At 33.8% G+C, this 20,487-nt stretch overlaps 1 long non-coding RNA gene across 1 annotated transcript; it reads right to left on the bottom strand.

Annotated features, from left to right (window-relative positions):
- Window positions 1-9,155: 9,155 nt before the first annotated feature.
- On the bottom strand, window positions 9,156-12,247 carry LOC108448219. Its single transcript, XR_001864033.1, has 3 exons — window positions 12,168-12,247; window positions 9,817-9,820; window positions 9,156-9,166 (listed from the first exon to the last, which is right to left on the bottom strand). It is a non-coding gene; the product is annotated as an uncharacterized LOC108448219 (long non-coding RNA).
- Between the last annotated feature and the right edge of the window lie 8,240 nt (window positions 12,248-20,487).

Genomic DNA, 20,487 nt, shown 5'->3' with positions numbered 1-20,487 from the left:
AAGGATACATATAGTAATGTAAGAATTTCCACCTATCATCTCAACTTCACAATGAATTGAATGGACACTGCATAAGCAATCAACGTTGTTTGAAAGTCCTATTAATATTTTAGAAGTCTTAAGAATTAATGAACTCTCTTCTGGTGAGTGTCATCTTCCTTTCTTCTGCAGCATTGATACATATAGTCACTATGATGAGGTTTTTGCTGGGAGTATTTATATGCTGAGAAGGGACTTTTCAAAAGCTACCTGCAAAAAAAAAACCTTCAGAAAGCCTCTCCCTTTTGCTTCGTCCATTTTTTAAAGAGGATTGCGAAATGCCTAAATGTTATTTTGGTGAGATTGATTAAACTTTTTTGAAAACAATGTTAATAATTTTATTATCATTTTATATCAGCAGACCTTAATAAACAGTAAGGTTTTGTTAGTTAAAATTATTATTGTTAGAAATATTTTTTATGTTAGGTACTATGAGTAACACTTTTACTATTTAGGCATACATGTTTTTATTAACACATGTTGGGGCATTTCTACTTGTTTTAAAAATACAGAGGTGTTTTTTTGCTCCACCACCATTAAAGGAAACTCAAAATCAATTTTATTCTATGTGGAAAATGTATATCCCTTGACATTTAACTTAAGACATAGCCAGTAAGTTCACATTCATGTGACAGCATAGTTCAAATTGATGAAAACAATGTATTCCTTGTGTCATTGTAAATTTGATAAAAATCTGAACATAATAAACAAAAATGGGGAGGTGTGTTCCTGCAAGCACTAGCAAAGGTTTGCTGTTCTGTTTTTCAATAAAGAACTTTTTTCTTCAATCAGTTAATGGAATTTATTATTTTTACTTTATAAGTTATTATTAGTGTTTAAGGTAGTAGCTGGAAAAACCCAAAGCAAAATAAAAGGAACATTTCAGAAGGAAATGACACATGGATATTTCAGCCAGATATATCACCTGTGTTATGCCAATATGCCTTATAAATTGGAATAGATCAGTAAACATGCAAAAAAAGCAAACAGATGCTCATATGATGTACTTAAGACATAGCAGTATCATAATTTTGAGATGTATATTGCAACTATGACTTAATTTAGGCAACAGAAGCTATGAGCATTCTATGCCTTTGATGATCTGGCCACATGAAACGACAAAACCAGACAGAACAACAAGTTATACCTGAAAAATGAAAAGGAACAATAGGAATAATTTAGCATAAGCCTAGAGATTTTAATAGAAGATTGTCCCATTTTTTACAAAGAGCACTATTTAAAAATTCCACCTGTAGGCCAAATCAGTCTTCTATGATCCTGGTAGGATTGACACTTGAACATTACTTTAGGATTTTGCTTAGAACAAAAGAATAAAAGCTATTTTAATCAACTCTTCTTTTTAATCAGTGCAACATGCATTTCATGAACAATTTATGGCACTCGACAAAAACATGGGACTTTCAGATTTGCGAAAAACAAAAGAAAAAGGTATCCTAAAAGAGAACACCATCACTATGGATAGAAAACAGGCAGAATACGGTAGGATATGAGCAGGCATAATTGCATGCTTTGATATTTATGATGAAAGACCTGAGCTGAAAGAAAAATGACAAAAATGCTATCTTAGCCTTTTATGAAACAAAGAAAACCTGAAGGTCGTGCAATAGTAATTTTCATCATTCCTTCCAAAGCCTTGGCAAGCTTTGAAAATTCATATGTAATAGCAGCTAGCTTTTCTAAGTGAAAGTGCTTTGAAATCATCTTGGGATATACAGTATATAAAAGAAACCTTCATTTTTCAACTGCAACAAAAGCAAAATTATATTTCTGAATCTTAAGCTGACTATTTTAAATTATGTTGTCTTAGCTCTTGAAAAATCTTTCATTATATTGTACAATTAATTTTCTTAAACTCAAAATGTTCTGCTGTATCTATTAATTTGATAAGAAATTGCTTCTAAAAATTAGGAAAAAAAAGCTTTTAAAAGTTACAATTTCTTCACTAAATACAGAAAACATGTTTGGCAAAATCCACTGACAAGCACAAGAAATGCAAGCTAAGAATACAGAATGTAAAAAGGATGTATACTGTGAGACCCCGACATCTGCATAGCATTCTGAATTTCATTTCAATCCAAATTCCACTATGCACAAAACAAATGGTTAAAGTTGCCTACAATTTTGACTTTAAGAGAATCTAAATTGCCTTTGAAGAAGAAGCATATTCTTCCTACTAATATTCATTTCTCATTTCTGAATGGGAGGGATTCATTTTACTAATAAATCATTCTGTATGAGTTTCTGCATTTCTTTGGACTATTTGGTCTTTTTTCTGATTTTTAAGATGTTAACTTGACCTCAGTGCCTGCTTCCTCCAGGGGAGACTGAATTCCCAGCAGCAGGAGAAATATGAAAGAATAAGAGAATTAGAGAAAAAAAAATCCAATAATTGTAAACTATTCCAAACTTCAGAAAAAAAGAAAAAAAAGGAGTATCTGAATGGAGAACTAATAGCAACAATATCCAAATGTCTGATTTTCATTCAGTGTTACCTATTCTGCATCAATTTCCTTTTTTTCTTTAATTTTTTTTTCCTCAGTGATATTTCTGGAAGTTTACTTTTTGAAAATACGGAAAGGCACAAAATCTACATCTAATATCCCAAACAAATTAATCAATCTGCTGCCTTTCCTAGAAAATTCAAAAGAAAATGCATTACTTCAATTAAAATAATATTTTAGAGCTGACAAAAGAAAAGTAGAAGCCACTATCATGTCTGGCGCCTCTTTTTTTGGGAAGACTCTGCATGTTCCTTTCTAGACTGTCACTATTTGAACATGTGAGCAAAGTAATCCTGCACTGTGTAGCATCCAAAATCTTCTTTACTTTTTCAGTATTTCCTGGTCATATGGATCAATAGTGTTTAGTTTCAAGACATTCAGGTACATTTTTTTCCTTTTGATGTAATTCAGCCTTTCAGAACTGAGAGGCCACATATTATAAGTTATCTGTTACACTTAATTAATGTTAGGTACAAACCCACACTTCTTAGCTGGGTACAATTGCAAAATTGGATGTGCAGGGTGAACAATAAAGTGCAGCTTAGATCTTTGTGCTAAATAAAAAAGAATGAGTGTTTGGTAGTGAACAGTGGTGGGAATACTGCAACACTCTCATTTAAAAAAAATAGGGTCTGTGATGGCATTCTGTGCATTTTAAGGATCAGGGAGGTGAAAAAATCAGTTAGGTTCAACACCTAAAAGCAGTGAGACTTATATCCAAATTCTTATCCTGGAAATTCTACATTGAAATTACTAGAAGTAGGATCAGAAACAAAGATCTAAACTTTTTATTGGCTTTAGAACAGGCATTTTAGGCATTTAAAACCAAAAAATGAGGAACCTAACAGGCTTCCAAGGAGAAAAAACTGCATTAAGATATGCAATGATCTTTGATTACAATAAATATAGAATCTGACAGTATTAGAAAATTAAGACAAAGCTCTTCATGTGAGATACCAAAAGGTACTTAAATATCACTTCTGTGGCACAGGTCGCTGAGGTTTGATCTTTTAAGTCTGAAGGTGCCATGTTTTGATTCTCAGCATCTGCCGGAGAATTTTAGGTTTTGACTGCCTTCTGGAAGACAAAGGTTTCTCAGCAGCTGTGGAGGTGTAACTTCTGCTGTTATCTTCTTTACCTTCTCTTGTCACTCTGCTCAGAAGAGGAAGGAGCAGCTGCCCTTAAGAATCAGCCTGCTTCCTTTGTCAATGTATTTTCAGTTTTCTATTAACAGAGACTTTTCAGAGGAAATCATATCATTATGATTATGCAACTTTTAAAAAGTTGCATAATTAAATTAAAAAAAAAAAGTCTTGACAAGTTGTTAAAAGATTATCTCATAAATGCATGATTAGGAATTGAGAGAACTTGTTATTCTTATCATTACTAATAATATTCTTATCATTGTTAACAAATACAATAAATCCTATTTGTGCCATTGTTACCATTTACAGTAGTATTTGTGTTGATTCCTGTGTTGGGGGTACTGAGGGTTTACAAGATAATGCTCTGTAGTATTAGAATCTGTATCAATATACCAGGATTCTGAAGAGATTTCCAGTGAAATACAAGACTACTAACAACAATTGGCTACAATAAATGGACTGGAGTAGCACAGTGGAGTGGATAGATATCATTTAAATCTCTCCCAATACAGAGCTCTGGAATTGTCTTCAGGAGGCAGGTATTTTTCCTCATTGGTTACATTACATCACAGAAGTTTGCACTATGTCACTCCTAACCACTGTCATTATACTAGAATAAAATCTTACAGAGGGATATGTAAGGATGTGATGTTTCTACTATTTGAATATATTCCAAAACTGAATGAAACTGCAGATTGGTCCATTGCATCACTGACTCAGTGTGACACTAATCTTTCTTTTACCATTTAAAAAAACCCCTACTAAATACACAAATAAGATCTGGAATCTTCCAAAATCCTCAGCTTTTGGAAGATAACCTTGAGGGGTCATCCGGTCTACATTTCCAGCTGCTTAAATAGTTTTAATGTTCTAGCAGTAGTTCCCTGAAGAAAATATCCCTCGTTCTTTGACACAGAATCCAGGTGACTAGTCAGGATGAACCCCAATATCTGCTGATTTTTGCTCACCTCCATTTGATTTTTCCTAGAAATTATAAGCATAGAAAATCATTTTGCTATATCATAGAAACGTTTCAAGGTTTTTTTAATGAGTATTTTATAATTTCCAGCAAGTGTACACTTTCCTCTGTACTTGCCTAATGAGTACAGTAAAGTTTTTATTTATTTGGTCACAGTCAAATACTTTCTGTAGCAGTTAGGGAAAATTTTGTAAATTTCTAGGAGTTTACAACCAATGTATCAACACCTTCAGCTGATATAACTGTGACTATGCTATATGATTCTATTATTTCAGCCAGCTTTATCTGCAAATATCTTCAGAAGTGATGAAAACTAAATGTAAAAGGGCTCTTGAAATAGAACAGAGAAGCTTGTTCAATCCTTTCGTCAAAATTGTATATAGATGTGCTGAGTATGAATTTGTAAATCTTGCCTAAATTTCTAAGAGACTCTTCAAAACCACTAATGGAATCAGAAATTCCACAGGGATAAAACGGAGTGAAAGTTCCAGTTGTGTCCCTGAGCTAAACAGGGCATAATACCTCATTTCTGTCCAAAGAGTTATGTATACGAATGGGATAGGCAGTATCCACCTACTGCTTGAATTTAGAATTCTAAGCATTTTTCCCTGTGTGTCAAATTTTCTTGAATTGGTCAAAGACTTCCAAAGTTATTTTCATGACTGAAAAATGCACAGGCAATTTAATCACATTACCCTTATGTCCGATTAAAAAATGGGGGTGAAGCTTCACAAAGCTTAATGAGAGCCCTACACACTGTTATAAAATACAAGTGGTGGTTTTTCAAAATCATATGTCTCCCATTTTGGTTTTCATTGAGAATATATAGGCTCAAAATATGAGCTGAATGTAGGTGATAAAAGAATCTGAGGAGATCTTGGAACAACAGCTCTGAGCAGTGTAAGGTGTCCCGTTTTCTCTTTGAAAAGGCAGCACATCATCACCTGAGACTACAGGATAAATCATTACCACAGGTAAAGAGGACTGGAGAGAAAGAGATACAAGAAATCCTTGACTTCACCTAAACACGGGCAAATCTTGGACACAAGTGGAGTGAAATAATGTTCAATCATTTTTCAGATACTTGGATCTAACAAATCACTCTGCAAAAATAAAGTAATTACATGTAGGAACTGCTCTTCCTAAGCTTTGGTTGTTTCTGTCAGGTTTGTACTCGAAGCTAATAGACACTTCAGCCACTCCGGGTTCCTGGAGAATCCTATGTGAGTGAGAGAAGGTCTGTGGAATAGGGGTCTTGTGTCTTAGAAGATGCTTGCAGCAAAATTATCACTTAGGATTTATCCCAAATAAATTTAGGATTATTCACCTGAGGTTACCTCAGCTAACATCTGTATTAAATAAAATAAAAATCCCTCCAAAGAGCAGTTCAAATCACCTAAGACTCAAGCGCTCTGAAGGTTCTTATCCTCCTTCACTGGTTCCTTCCCTGCCTAGAGTGGGACCATTTAGTAACCACAGTTAGGTGAATAAAATAGGTCTTAATAGCCTATTTACATTTTTTTCCCCTAAATGCATTGATACAACTGCTACTATTATGGGGGAAATAAAACCATAGTGGTTAACTTTTTGCACTTGTCTGTCTAAAGAGAGACCAAATAATGCGTAATTATTCAAATCAGAGATCATTCACAAAGTGAGGGTGGGAAGAGGAAGCCTGTGAAGAGACCATTGAAAGAGAAATCCAAGGTAAGTTTTAAAAAGAACTTTTTTCTTTACAAAGAGACAGAACAAATAATTTGAAAAAGTTTATAAGTGCAGTATAATTCTCATAAAGATACATTTTAGTGTGTTGTTCATTTTCTTGGTCAAAAAGTCCAACAACAATATAACGAAGCAAAATCAAAATAAAAACCAGCCAGATGTCCTTTTCAGCAAAATAAAAGAAAAAGCAAAAGTGAAAAAGAAAAAAAGAAAAGAAAGAAAGAAAACAATAAAAAAAGGTACCACTGTTGAGAATTCTTGGTTGTTTACAAACTCAAAATTCAAATGTTTTCATCAAAAGCTTATTCCAGGCAGCAAATGAAGTAATCTTTTTGGAAAGTAATAGGATTTTATTCTCATGAGATCCCCCCACAGAGACGTGGCCACTTCCTTAAATCAGTCAGTCAGGTATGATGACACCTCAAATCCCAACTGCTTGGAGCAAATAAATAATAAATGAAGATGGCATTTGAGTCTGAAAAATCATCCATGAGGTCGAGATCCTTCCTTTTGGTGAACTCTGTAAGATGTGTAGTGTGGAAGCAGAAGCTAAAGGTTAGGAGCTTGACCATGCACTGCACTTCGGCTTGTAAGTTCAAAAATGGCTACTAACCATGAACCAAACACATCATTGAAGGCTGGGGTTTTTGTGTTTCTTTTTTTTTTTTTACCCTTCAGTCCTTATAGTCTAAGGTTTGCTTTCACTCCAGGGGAGTAGAGAGTCAGAAAATGCAGGAAAGAAAAGTTAGCATTCTTTCTGAGCACAAACCCGCTGCTAAGCTGGTATTTTGTATTGATTTTTCCTGAAGCCTGTAATCTTGAAAGCTTGTAACAGAGGATGAGGTAAATATCATTTTATTTGCTCAAATAGGTTTAGATTAGATTGAGATGAAAAACTAGAGACAAGCCAAATTAGGACTGAAAGCAGCAATTACAGATTATTGTTTCCAGCAGTAACTAGAATAGGTTATTTCACTGATAAAAAGGCTTGCTGAAAGAAAGAATAGGTGATTTTCCTTAGAGCCTTAAAATAATATCAAGAAAAGAATAGACAAGGAAAATATAAACAGAAATTCATAACACATTTGTTATGTTGCATGTTAAAAAAGTGAGGCTACCTGTAGAGTAAATTAGCATGTGATTTATTGAACTCACTTAAAATGCACAGCTTAACAATATATACTCCAAATACATACTTCTGAATATATAGAATATGTGTGCTTAGAAAACTAGTAATATTCTTTTCATTGAGTACATTTTTTCTCATCTTGTTGAAAAACAAAGCACACTATACAGCCTGGAGGATAATAATAAAAATCAGCTCTTAAAAGTAATTCGTTCGGTAAAATAGTTTCTGAGGGGAAAAAAAAATGTGTACAAAAGCGTTCAAATGATACTGACAATAAGGCATGGAATTTAAAAGGCTTAACCATGTCTTATCTTAGAGTCTGTTTTATTTCTTCATCTTCTGAGCACTTCAAACATATGAGCTGTTATTCCATCTTTAGATCAGTAACTTTGAATTGTTCTACCTGTCATTCTGCAGTGACTAGCACAGCTAGATGTCATACAAAGATTGTTTGCACTTTCATTCTTTCACATTAAATGGCAATCATCCGGTCCTTTTGATTTGTTTCTTTTATTTACCCCTGAAGTTTTTACACTAGAATCTCATTAAAGCTGAACTAGTATACTCCTGTCAAAAAACTAATGGAAAAAGTTTAAAAGAGAAATATTTCACCTATATTGTCACTTACTGGTGGAGTTGCATTTATCAAGATTTGCAGAGTTTACTTCTTTAGTATATGTTCTTTTGGCCTTGTTCACCTCTCTCTGCATTTCCCCCCCTCTTCTATTGCACAAAATTAGGATGATATGCTCTAACAAACCAGACACCTAAATAAAATAACAGCAAAAAGAATAAAAAATTTAATCTCCTAGAAACATTCTTTTCTCTTCATAGGACAGATATCTCCTTTTAGTCAAGGATATTGTCAGAGAATTTTCCTATGCAAAGAACTAAGCACTTGAACAAACATTGTTTACAAAAGTGTAACTCTATGTCTGAGTTACAGGAACAAATAAATTAAATAAATCCTTTGCTGCTGATATTTCCAGGCATATATGATAATCTTTGTCATCCATGTACACAACTAAGTCCCACCCTTGAAAATAACTCTACAACCTTTTTCCCCTCAGCAACATTTAGCTTTTGATCCAGGTAAGGCCAGTAATTATTGCATCTAAAAAATTGATTACTGAGCTCTTCATAAGAGTTCTCAAATTACACAGAAGTTATTTATGCAGAAGCATGGCTTGCTGTATCAGGAAAAGAAGAATCATACAAGACCTATTTAATCTGTGGTATGAAGGACAATGAAAAATATATCCATTCAATAAAGAATCTTCTTTTATCTTATGCTGCTGCACTGACAGATAAGAGAAATATATCATGTGGATTCTGATCCCTCTATGAGTTCCAGAAAATAAGATAAGGGTCTGCAAAATGCTGGCAAATTAATCCCAGTGAAATTACTAACCATTTTGTCTAAAGATCCAGTAGTCAGGAGGGATAACTTAGAGGTCACCTTTACTATTAACGTTAAGGGTTTTCTGGCTGGTATTGTGGCATACATACATTGTACATCTAAATGCCCGATCTAAAAATGAATTCCTCAGCATTTCTGAATATGCTCCATAGATTTAACTCAAACGATGCAAGGATTTTTCCTCCCATGTAAAACGTGCTGGTTTAAGCCCTCTGTCTTCCATTTGCCTGTGCATAAATGATGACCTCTTCCTTAGAAACTTAAATGATGTGCAAGCTGCTAGATGTCAAAGGATCCCTGTGGCTTGAACACAAAGATAAGATAGTACTTATTAATAAAAAATATGAAATTACTCTGACATGTAATTGTTACAGAAAATGCCTATTTAAGAAATGCATATATAAGAAATAATGACCAAAAGGGAGGGCATTTCTCAGCAGTTAATGACTAGATAGAAAAGTTAATGGCTTCAGGTGAAGTCAAGGTCGCATAACTCAGCCTGTCATTAATAGCTTGGAAATGCCCAGCCAGGAGGTCATCACTGTTATTATGAGCCATAGGAATATAAAAATATAATGAAAAAAAATAATTACCTTTTTGTGTTTTGAAGAGTTAGAAGTAAAACTGTAGGTTGCCATGGATATGTTGTTCTGTTTACTAGAGTTTTATCCTCTTAGCAGTTAAAGGCCAGGGTTGCAATTCAGCATGGTGCTAGCCAAAACAATTAAAGCACAGAGCCCAAAAAGCAAACCTCAGCATACTGCAAGATCAGGGATCAGGCTTATAATAAGTGGAAAAGCGTTCCCTCTGGTTTATTTTCAGCAATGAGTATTTCTGAAGCAATAATTCTAAGGTAAAACCTGCCTCCTAATAAATTTGTTTCCTAATTTTCTCCATTTAAATTGTATCTGGTTTGTAATTATATCTTTACAGTTTTGCAAAAGAAATAGATAATATACCACTAAATCCACATTTAATCTTGAAATCCTACCTTAGTTTCAAGTTTATCCTCCTTATTGATTTTCATAATAAGTTGTTTGTTTATTCACTCTTAATATTTTTAATTAAGTAAAATATATCATAGAGACTTATCCCTGCTTTGAATCCTGTCAAAATCAGGAGTCAGATATCTTTTGGATGGAGTTCCAAAGATTAAGAATGATATAAAATATGTTTTTCCTGCCTTTTTTTTTTTTTAATATTCTTTATATCTGTTGCTTCTTCCCTGGTCCTAACTGTTAAAAGAAGATAAATAGCCTTATCCAACTTTGTTCTTTATCATACATTATGTGCATGTCTGAATCATGTCCTCCTTTTGCCTTCCATATTGGCCTACATAGTATCAAAGTTTTTTGACATCGTAGCTTAAAACATGGTATGGGTGCAAGTAGGTACATTTAAAATGCAACCCCTTATTCTAGGCAAGTTTAATTATATGAGGTGATAGTAGCTAATTAATCTGTTCAACACAGAGTTCTGAAATGTACTTTCAAAACATCTAAGAAAATAATTAAAAATCCACTTTTAAAAAGTAGGTCTGATTTTCGTTGAATTCATGTGCATAATTCTGCTATCATGCAGCAACTTGATGTAGTTTTTTTGCCAGAATGGTTTTGAGTCTACTTAACCTGACTGTCTTTCACACTTGCTGATGGTAGAATAAACAAAAATATGCATACCAAGAAAACTTCCTAGAATAAGCACAAAAATAAAAAAAAATAGGTTGATTAGTATTACTCTAATTATCTCAGAAACGTATCACTCTGTAGTGGCAGACTATCTCCAGTATTCATATTAAAACATGCTTATTCAAAACCACTTTTTCCTCTGGATTTATGTAACAAATTAAATTACCAAGAAAGACCAAGAATTAGAGAATTAGAGATAGACAGCCCACAGCAATCATAACACTGTGTCTGTAACAGAGACCAGAGTTGGATACTTGAGAATTGAATATATTTACACAGTAATCAATGATATGATTCTCATTGATCCTAGTATGACTTGGATCAAATTATTTCCCTTGACTAAGGACCACAATCATGGTAAAAACCCAACCAAATCTAAAGATACATATTTGCATATGTGTGGGCACACTTAGATATTATGTAAAAGCTATTAGAAAGAGAGTCAAGGACATTGAGGAGAGCCTGTTAATATTTCTAAATCCTGTATGTTCAACACTCAGAGAGCTTTCAAATTACAATCAAAGGTGAATATAATCCCCAGATCCTGTTTACCATCAAAACTCTTGTGCAATAATACAGATAGTTCCATGCAATTTTTGAACCTTTACTTATATATCCAGCAGAAAAATGCTTACTGCCTTCCTAACCAAAAATGTTTGCAAAACAGATAAGCCTTCCAGAACAGCCTCATGATTTGCATATCCAGGGGTTCTCAGAACAAATATTGAAAGAAAGGCATCCTAAGAAAGAGAATCCCCAGTATTACCCTTCCTTTATTTTAAAAACCTTACAGGTAAGCACACTGAAGGTCTCCAAAATCTGTGCATCCATTGCAGGCAGGTGTGTAAACCTCATAAGTATTCCTAAGGTCAAAATCAGCACTAAGTACTCACTTGGAAAGCAAATGCCATCTCAGAACCTAATAGGCTCAAGATCCTACAGGCTTTTCTATAGAGACGATGTTTATTCCCAGGAAAATGTCAATAGCTTCATTTGTGTAAAAGTGTGCTTCTAAAGAGAGAAACATTACTAAAATAAATTTCAAGGTCTCAATTCAGTTTCAAGGACTGTTGTGGTTCAAAACCAGCTGTCAACTAAGTACCCTGCAGCTGCTCTTCCACTTTTTCCCACCCATGGCGCAAGTGGGATGGGAAAGAGAGTCAGAAAAAGGTAAAACCTGAAGGCTGACAAAAGATCAATTTAATAAACAAAATAAAGCAAAATAACAGTAATGAAAATATTGTAATGAAAAGGAGAGAGAGAGAAATAAAACCCAAGAAAGACAAGTGATGCACACTGCAATTGCTCACTGCCTGCTGACCAATGTCAGTCTGTCCCAGAGCAGCAATCAATGTCTTCTGGCCAAGTGCCCCAGTTTATATATCGGGCATCATGCTCTGTGGTATGGAATATCTATTTGGCCCCTTCGGGTCAGCTCTCCTGACTGTGCTCCCTCCCAGTATCTTGGGCATCTGCTCACAGGCAGAGCACAAGAAAAAGAAGTCCTTGATTTAAAGTACCACTTAGCAACATCTAAAACATTAATGTGTTATCCACGTTATTCTCATACTAAATCCCAAAACAACTGCACTGTACCAGCTACAAAAGTATAATATTAACTCTATCCCAGCCAAATCCAGGGCGCAAGATTTTGAGGAGCTCATTCCATTGGAGGGGGTACGGAGGAGATTGATGTCAGTTATTTGGAAATGAATGGAAAAGAAGTTAATTTTTCTTTGTTGAAAAAGCCCAGCAAAACAAAGTACATACCAGCAAGACCTGTTTGATTCTATGAAGATAGATGGAAGTCCAAGTAAAGGTTTGCATTAGACTGAAGATGGATTTTAACTTTATTCAGAAGACATTCATCTTAGTGCATGTCCAGACACAGTAATCATTTACTCAATCTGTATTTTTTCACAAGTGGATTAGGATAAGACGATGGAAAGTCTTGAATATGGGATGAGCTAATAAATCTGTATATTAAACTGACATTCCAAAACACAGTTGGTCAGAATTTAACAGAAATATAGCTACTATCTCAAATCAAGGAAAAAATGAGAAAGGCAAAGAAATTTGAAACCATCTAGAACACTGAAATTATTTTCATTTTAAAGAGTTGTATAGTTGGGATTAATATTTATAATGTATTTGTGCAGTACATTGCCAGGAAAGACTGTCCTATAAAAAGGTTCATTTGGGACTATTGACCTGAATTAGAGAAAAAGTATTTTGTCCAGTTTGCTTAGTATCCTTTAGTAGCAGATAGATCTCAATCCCCCAGCCAGTATGCGAGGTTATTTAAAAATGTTAAGGCACATCATGATGTGACAGTGCACTATCCTGAACCCTGAAGTGGAATTATTTCACCCTCTTACAAATGAATGTTCCAGAAAATTTCAAAAATTGAGACTGTCTATTAGTAACAGAAAATAAATAAAAGTAAATTAAAAAAATTAAAAAATGAAACAGAAAAACAATCAAAACAGTAATTCTCTGTAATTTAGAGGGAAAACTTGAATCTTTTTGGTGAGAGATTAAATGAAAGCTCTTGAGCTAACCTGCTTATCTGGTCCTTGCAGGTAGGCCCTTTTTTCTAGCCTAGTTTTCTGGTTCGGCTTACATTAGCATCCAGAATTTCTTAATTCTACAATCTCAATCTCTAGAAAACCTCTCACTTTCCAGAAGAGTATATGAAAATTTTGTTCTACCTTTCTTTATAACTTGAGGTGTTCTTAAAGCCACAGGTTCTTTCAGAGCTTTCTTAAAAAACACCATACCTCCACCCACGCCCCCCCCCAAAAAAAAAACCCTAAACAAACAAACAAAAAATCCCCAATAACCAAAAAAATGCCCTCTCCTCTCCCTGTTCTGGCAGCTTCTGGACATAAACAGCCTTGATGCATACTAAGGTCAACACAGTACTGTTCCTCATAAATATCCCTCTTCACGTGTTCATTTCTGTAACATCAAACTGTTGAAGTGTGGTTTCTTACAGTGAAAATTATTTCACAATCAAAGCATATGAAGCACTGTTTTTTATCTCTCTTATAAAGATTAAGATATGCTTCACCTGAAAAGACAGTGAAAAGGATTTGAACTATCTGATATTTATTTGATGAGTTATTATATTTGAAAAGGGACATTTTCACTCACAGATTTGAATTTTACACGTGGCTCACATTTTATTTAGGGGATCGAGATAAAATGAAAAAGGTGAAATAAAATGCTGTGGAAGGGTGTTCCTCACGTCTATGTTTCATGAAATAAATTCCCTTATTTTTTACATTGCTCTTAACAGGTCGTTGCTAAGATCTGCATCTTCTCTCTCAGCTGACCTCTTTCAAGATACTCTGGCATTTGCTGCATTTCTGGAAGAATAGCTTTGTGAAATCAGAAGTCTGTGTGATCAGACAAAGCTTTCCAGCCATGTAGTTCTGTTGCTCTGATCCACACCTACTGACATACCAACTTACCTTGAAATGATTCCTGTATGGGAATTTAATCAGTCAGAAAGATGCAGCAAGAAAGGACTTAGAAGCTAACTTATATTTAACAATCAGGCAAAAGGAAGAATTACAGAGCAGACTAACATTTTTTGCTCTGTCTTAAAGTAACTAAATGAGTTGGGCAATTGCTTTCAAGGCACCTAGAAACATTTCTTAAGCCAGTCTTCACAATATCTTAGTATATTTATTATCAGAGAAAAACACAAAATGCAATTTGTTTTTAATTAATGACAGCTCTTGTCCCTAATAAGAAAAAGAAAGAATGAAAACCACCTGTACAGCACCTCTTGAATTTTACAAAGCAGAGAAGCAAGATTAAATCTGTACAGCAGATCTAAAGAAAAAGGAATAAATAACCTCGGGTAAGACCTCTGGAGACCAATTTAAATGGAAACTGAAAAGCAAAGGGTTCAATTGGCCTCCTATACATAAACATATCTTTGGATTTATTATAATTACTTTTAAAGCCAGAGAGGATCCCAAACTGATTTATGAACAGTGTAATAGCTGGGATTGAAATATCAGGATGGGTTATAAAAAGAAGAATATCATCCACATACAGTATTCATTTATGTTCCTGTTTGTGTGCATCAGTAATGATACAGTAAGTTTATGACATTTCTAAAAGCCTCAGGAAGTGTTTTGAAAGCTAATGTGGACAAAGGAGGAAAAGATGGACAACGAAGCATTAAGTACAAAACTCAGGAAAAAAAAAATTCAAAAAACATGGGGAAATTTTATGTGATTTTATTTTTTCCTGAAGAATACTGAAGTTCGTAACCAAATCTCCAAATAGATGTCTGTGCAGTACAGTTTCACCAACACCCAGAAAGTGTAGCCATTTTATTCACATCAAATACTATCATTGCATCTAGGGAGACTGCAAGGGCATTATTCTTAACCTTGTCTGACCAATGCATTAGATTACTCTCATAAAAATCTCAGAAATACCGGACCTTTATGTAACAGCCTGCTTAAAAGCTGTTTCTATCTTAAGGCAAGCTGAGTTTGAATAATCCTGTTTACAATACATTTCCAATTGCCTATTTTTATTTCAAGTATAGTAAAAATGTGATTTATTCTCTTTTTTTCTTTTTTTTTGGTTACATTGTAAAACACAATGACCCTTGTAAAAATTGCATTAGAGGTGCCTCTAAAAGAATTCAGTCATCTGCATGTACCCTGAGTCTCAATTAATATTCTAGGAAATCTAGCTCCTCATAATAAGGTGCATTTTATTTTTAAAAGTTCTGGGGGAGGAAAAAAAAAAAGCAGCATAAGAACTTCAAATGTATTTTTATTTTAATTTTTCCCCCAGTTTATTTAACTGCTTCTTTTTAATTTTCATATTGCCACTATAAGAGTATCCATGTCTGGCAAGATTGGTCTTAATCTTAGGCAGGTGGAGGGAAAAAGAGGGAAAGGTAAAGAGGACTATGTGTGAGCATGTGTGTGAGAGAAAGGCCACTGCAAAATTTCAAATCTGTATGGACTATTCAAATGGATTTTTGGCACCTGCAGCTACCATTGAAGTATATAGGAGTTCTGGAAGTTTGTAGGGAATTTTTTTTTAAACCCACAAAAACACTAGTCCTAAAATGTTTAATATTAAATGACAATCTTCAAAATTACTCACAGAAATATTCTAATGTTTCATTAAAATAATTTGTCTAAGAATCTGTGGTCTATACTTTAGCCCTGTGGAATCTGACCCTTTATTTTTCTTCATATTTGAGGAAAGAATACAGAATATATTTTCTGAGAAAAATAAAGCAGATTAAGGAGCAATGATCATCCATCCTTAAAGTAGAGATGGCTGATTTTCAGAAGCTAGTTTTCTTGTTGCTGGTATAAAAATATATATATAAAAAATCCCCATTCTCATTTTTCCTTATATATGTTTTTCATCTGCAGATAACACAAATGCTATTCTGGAAGAAGAGGTTAAATGAATTAGAGGTTCTCTGATGTTAGTTGATCTAATTTAAATCCACTAAATACAGAAGTTCTGAAATTATCTAAAAAAGAGTTATGAAACATGCTTCTCTATTTCTCACAGAGCGAGTGATAAAGTCTCACTGAATTTGTCTTGCCATGCAATAGGCTACTAAAGAGAACTTTTAAATAGCAAGTTTCAGTTATTTATAGTAAATATTTAAAGTTCTCCATTTAGATATGATTATATGGTGGCAATTTAAGGAACTGATGCCCTTTCTTATTTTTCATGTATAAAAAGCTGTCTAATTCAAAATATATATTTACAGGTCATTACCTATTTCTATCAAATCATGAAGGCCTTCACAAGTTTGCAAAAGTTTCCCTTCAGTGTTTTTCATCTACCTTTGAAGACACTGTCTTATTTTCAATGAAATAAGTAGAAAGCCTAAAAACATACTTGGGCTTTCACATATTGGAGAAACGTATACCCTATACCCTATACATACTTTCGATTCATTGACTCGGGTGGTCACTGTTGCCCTCTCTCTCTCTCTCTCTCTCTCTGATTCTTAGAAATATGCATCTAGCAAGGCAGTTGGTCCTTAGGACTTTCCTTGAAAAAGGGGTTTCTAAATATCAAATCCTTTATCTCACCCATTTGCAACTCCAAGTGATAATCATATGCTGTGACTCCCTTCGTTGGGATGTACCTCATGATCTGTACTTATTGTACCCCTATATAGAGTGGGTTTTCCCAGTTTCCGCCCTGTGCTGATTTCTAGGTCCTGAAAATAAGAGGAATTATAATTTACTAGGTTTATTACTCTAGAACTTACTCCCTTACTTTAGCTGAGGACAAAGGCAGGTTTGTATTAAAAGCTAGCAAAAGGCAAAAAATGGAGGTATAGCCACTTGAAAAGCCTGCACAATTTCAGCCTACAATGCTGTGGTATAGGCATTGAATAAGTGTCTCTGTGTGGACTGACACTCTTATATGAAGGAAAGAAAGAGCATTTATAATATCCTGACCAGGGACATTGGAGTTTTATTACACCCACCAACCTCTAGTTTGTCTCTGGTTGAAAGTACAATGCATGCATTTTAGTTAAAATTTTCTCATCCTCTCCTATAACTAAATTTGAAAATGAACTCTCATGTGTTTATTTTTTACCCTATGATGTTCATTAAAAGACAGCTTGTGACTATTGCAAGTATGCAGCTGGTAGAAGAGAGTTGAGTGAAGGGGAGTGCAAGTTTTGCTGGGTAATAAAGGAATAAAGATGGAAATACTTGTCCCTCACACTGTATGATTTGAATATAATCATACATTTACTTTCACATTGGGAAAATAGCCTTTGTTACAATACTGAATTCAGAAGATAGGAAAGGGCAACTAACAGGGCAGTGTGCAATTTCTATGTCTTTTTTATACCTGTGTATGTAGAATTCCAGATGGAAAATTATAACGAAGGAACATTTGTCTCCAGCCTTTCTGTAAGAGTACAGACCTAGACATACATTAAGCAGTGACATTTCTCTATATTATGTAATCACTTTTAAAACTGCATCTGAACTTGAGTGAGATGAACCTTTACTGAACTATATACCTGTATGTAGGTAGAATAACTTTGAACTACTTATTGCACGAACAGCAGTATGTTTAGTAAAACTGTGTTATCTGCTATTGATAACTATACTCCATCTCCTACTTTATCATTTTTATCATCACATGCATTTCTAGAGTGCTAATGACCACAGTGTCTGCTTATTCTTCCTTTGCCATCCTGTGATAAGAGCAAGGATGATCTGTTTCTCACATTTTTTGAGACGATGAATAGATCCAAAATCCTTTCAGATTTCCAGAAATAATGAATAATAAATATTTTTCTTGACATTAGAAGTGTTGGAAGTATAAAACCAAATTCTTTGGTTTTTTTCTTGTAGCTGCTTTGTCTGAATAGGAAAGTAGGAAAGACAAAGACTGGAAGATGTAAGATTTTCCCACATAGTAATTAAGCATAGACTAAAGAAAAAAAGAAAAAAATTTTTGAGGAGGGCTTATTTAAAGATTTTCTGTAAATAATTCAGCTTAAATATGACTATAAAATTAGACAAATAGTGGGAAGCAATGTTGTTTAATATGCTATCTGATTGAAACCAAAATTAATAAATGCAGTCTATTCTAGATTTCTAACTTTCCAATATCTAACTTCCATATTCCATTATCTCTGACCTTGCAAAAACACTGTCTTTTGTTTAACTTAAAGCATAATACTAATTCAGTTGATTTACTCATGATCTTCAGGTTGAGAAATGTATAAACATACAGAGAATTAGAAACTTAATTTATTTTCCTGGAAACCAATTAAGTTGTAGATAAATGGACTTGTCAAAAAAATAAACATTTACGAAAAACTATTTTCGAATTTGAAATGGTCTTCTGTAAAAAAACCATTTAGAAGCAGTGTGCATCAATGAGATCCTGTTTCATGTTATAATATAAAGGTTTTTTTTAACTACTTATGAAAATTAGTCCAGTTTTCTAGTACAAAATTTTGCTAATATCTATATATATATGGATCCCAACATTTTTCTCCTAATTGTTTAAGAAAAATTTATCATATAAAACAAAACAAGCAATTACCTCATTCTGATTATATGGTTTCTGAATCATCCAAGTTTAGCTAAATTATACTTCACATGCAGTCAAGAATGCATTATTTTGATTTTGGAGGCAGGGTAAATATTTTCCTAACCTTCCAAACTAGCATGCAATGTGATGACATGCAAGGCGATATTTCTATCATCTGAAGTCCACAAAGTATGCCAGTGTTATTCTCCTTACATGGTAGCCCTTAAAGTATTCTTGGACAAATATTAAATAATATTTAAAAGAACACATATTAAGCCTGTTCCCTATGGCATTCCTACATTATTGCATAAGCTTCAAACTGTATCAGGCTCTTCCTTTTCCTTAGCTGACTCTCTGAAGACAGAAAATTAACACTAAATGTAGCTCCTTTAACAAATGAGGAGTGTGGCTTGAACCCAAAAAGTATTTTTTATCTATGTGTAGTTTTTGCAGAATCTTAGTGCACTTATCTAATATCCTTTATGGTGGAGGAACTGCACTGTAGTTAATGATTTTTCTTTTGAATGTTATTTATGCAAATGTACCATAAGTATCAAAGTAGAGACAGGAATGTTTTCCTGGGAAGGACAGATAAAATGGACAAGATATTAAACATGGAAAACCAGGAGTACTTCCAAATTATAACTGAAAAAAAATCAAGGGAAATACAAAGAAGAGAAAAACTGTAACAGCATTAGAAAGAGTTCCCTATATGTGATAATTGCCGGCTTAAAATTTCTTTCACATGTGTTACACTCCAGAAAGCAGTTTACGAAAAGGTAAAAAAAAAAAAAAGAAACAACCCAAACTGTATTGAATTTTCTGTTAAAAATCTCTTCAAGATTACACAGATGTGTAAAGATTTTCTCAAAGACAAAAACTAAGTGCCCTGCTAACAGAAGCTCCCTAAATTGTATCAAAACTCAGTTTATATTCCCACAGATGTCTAACAAGCTGTGTATATGGTCTTGGATTATAGACTGGGAAAAATCAATAGCTTGCTGTCTCAAAGGCACCAATATAGATTATGAATCACAGCCAGGAAGTTGTCAGTGATCTTGGCTGCCAACAGTGCTTCAGTAAAGATATTTGCTAGCTCATATTCTTTTAATGTGCACCTTTCATATATGAAACAGAACAGGTCACTTTTTGATGAAAAAAATAAAAAAAAAAGGGAAAATAAGGGAATTTTAGGCAAAGATATAGTATATCACAAAATAATAATTATCCAGTCTTATCTAAATAATGTCTTTTTAGCCAAAAGTGGATGGGTTTTTGTTTGTAGGGTTGTTTTAATTTTTTTTTTCCATGAAGATATACACACACACACATGCACACACACATCCCCCAACATTTTTCTCAATTTGGGTGATAAATTATTTCTATCAGCTGAAACCAGTTCATAAGTTGAAAGTAACAAAAGAACAAGGAGGAATTAAGTTTTTTTATCATACTCATCTTTAGGACTATATAAGATCAAGGAATGCAGAGTTTTTAATGTGAGGAAGCCTCTTTCATTGCAGCTGCACAAATTGTCCATGGAAATAATACACTGTCAGTGCTTTTCAAAGTACTATATTTGGTAAAATTATAGAGCCAGTAAATAGAGAGGATTTTGCCCCACATAATTTTTTCCAGATACATTTCAATTAAATAATAGGTACAGAAGGAATAATCATCCTTCTTGTAGTAAAAGTATATTTTGGGGTATTCCTAATATGCAGTTAGGCATCTAACCATGCACAAACTACTCTCCACTGGCTA

This window comes from Corvus brachyrhynchos, unplaced genomic scaffold, assembly GCF_000691975.1.
Source record: "Corvus brachyrhynchos isolate BGI_N302 unplaced genomic scaffold, ASM69197v1 scaffold227, whole genome shotgun sequence".
NCBI classification, from domain to species: Eukaryota; Metazoa; Chordata; class Aves; order Passeriformes; family Corvidae; genus Corvus; species Corvus brachyrhynchos.
This window is presented reverse-complemented; position numbering and strand designations above follow the sequence as displayed.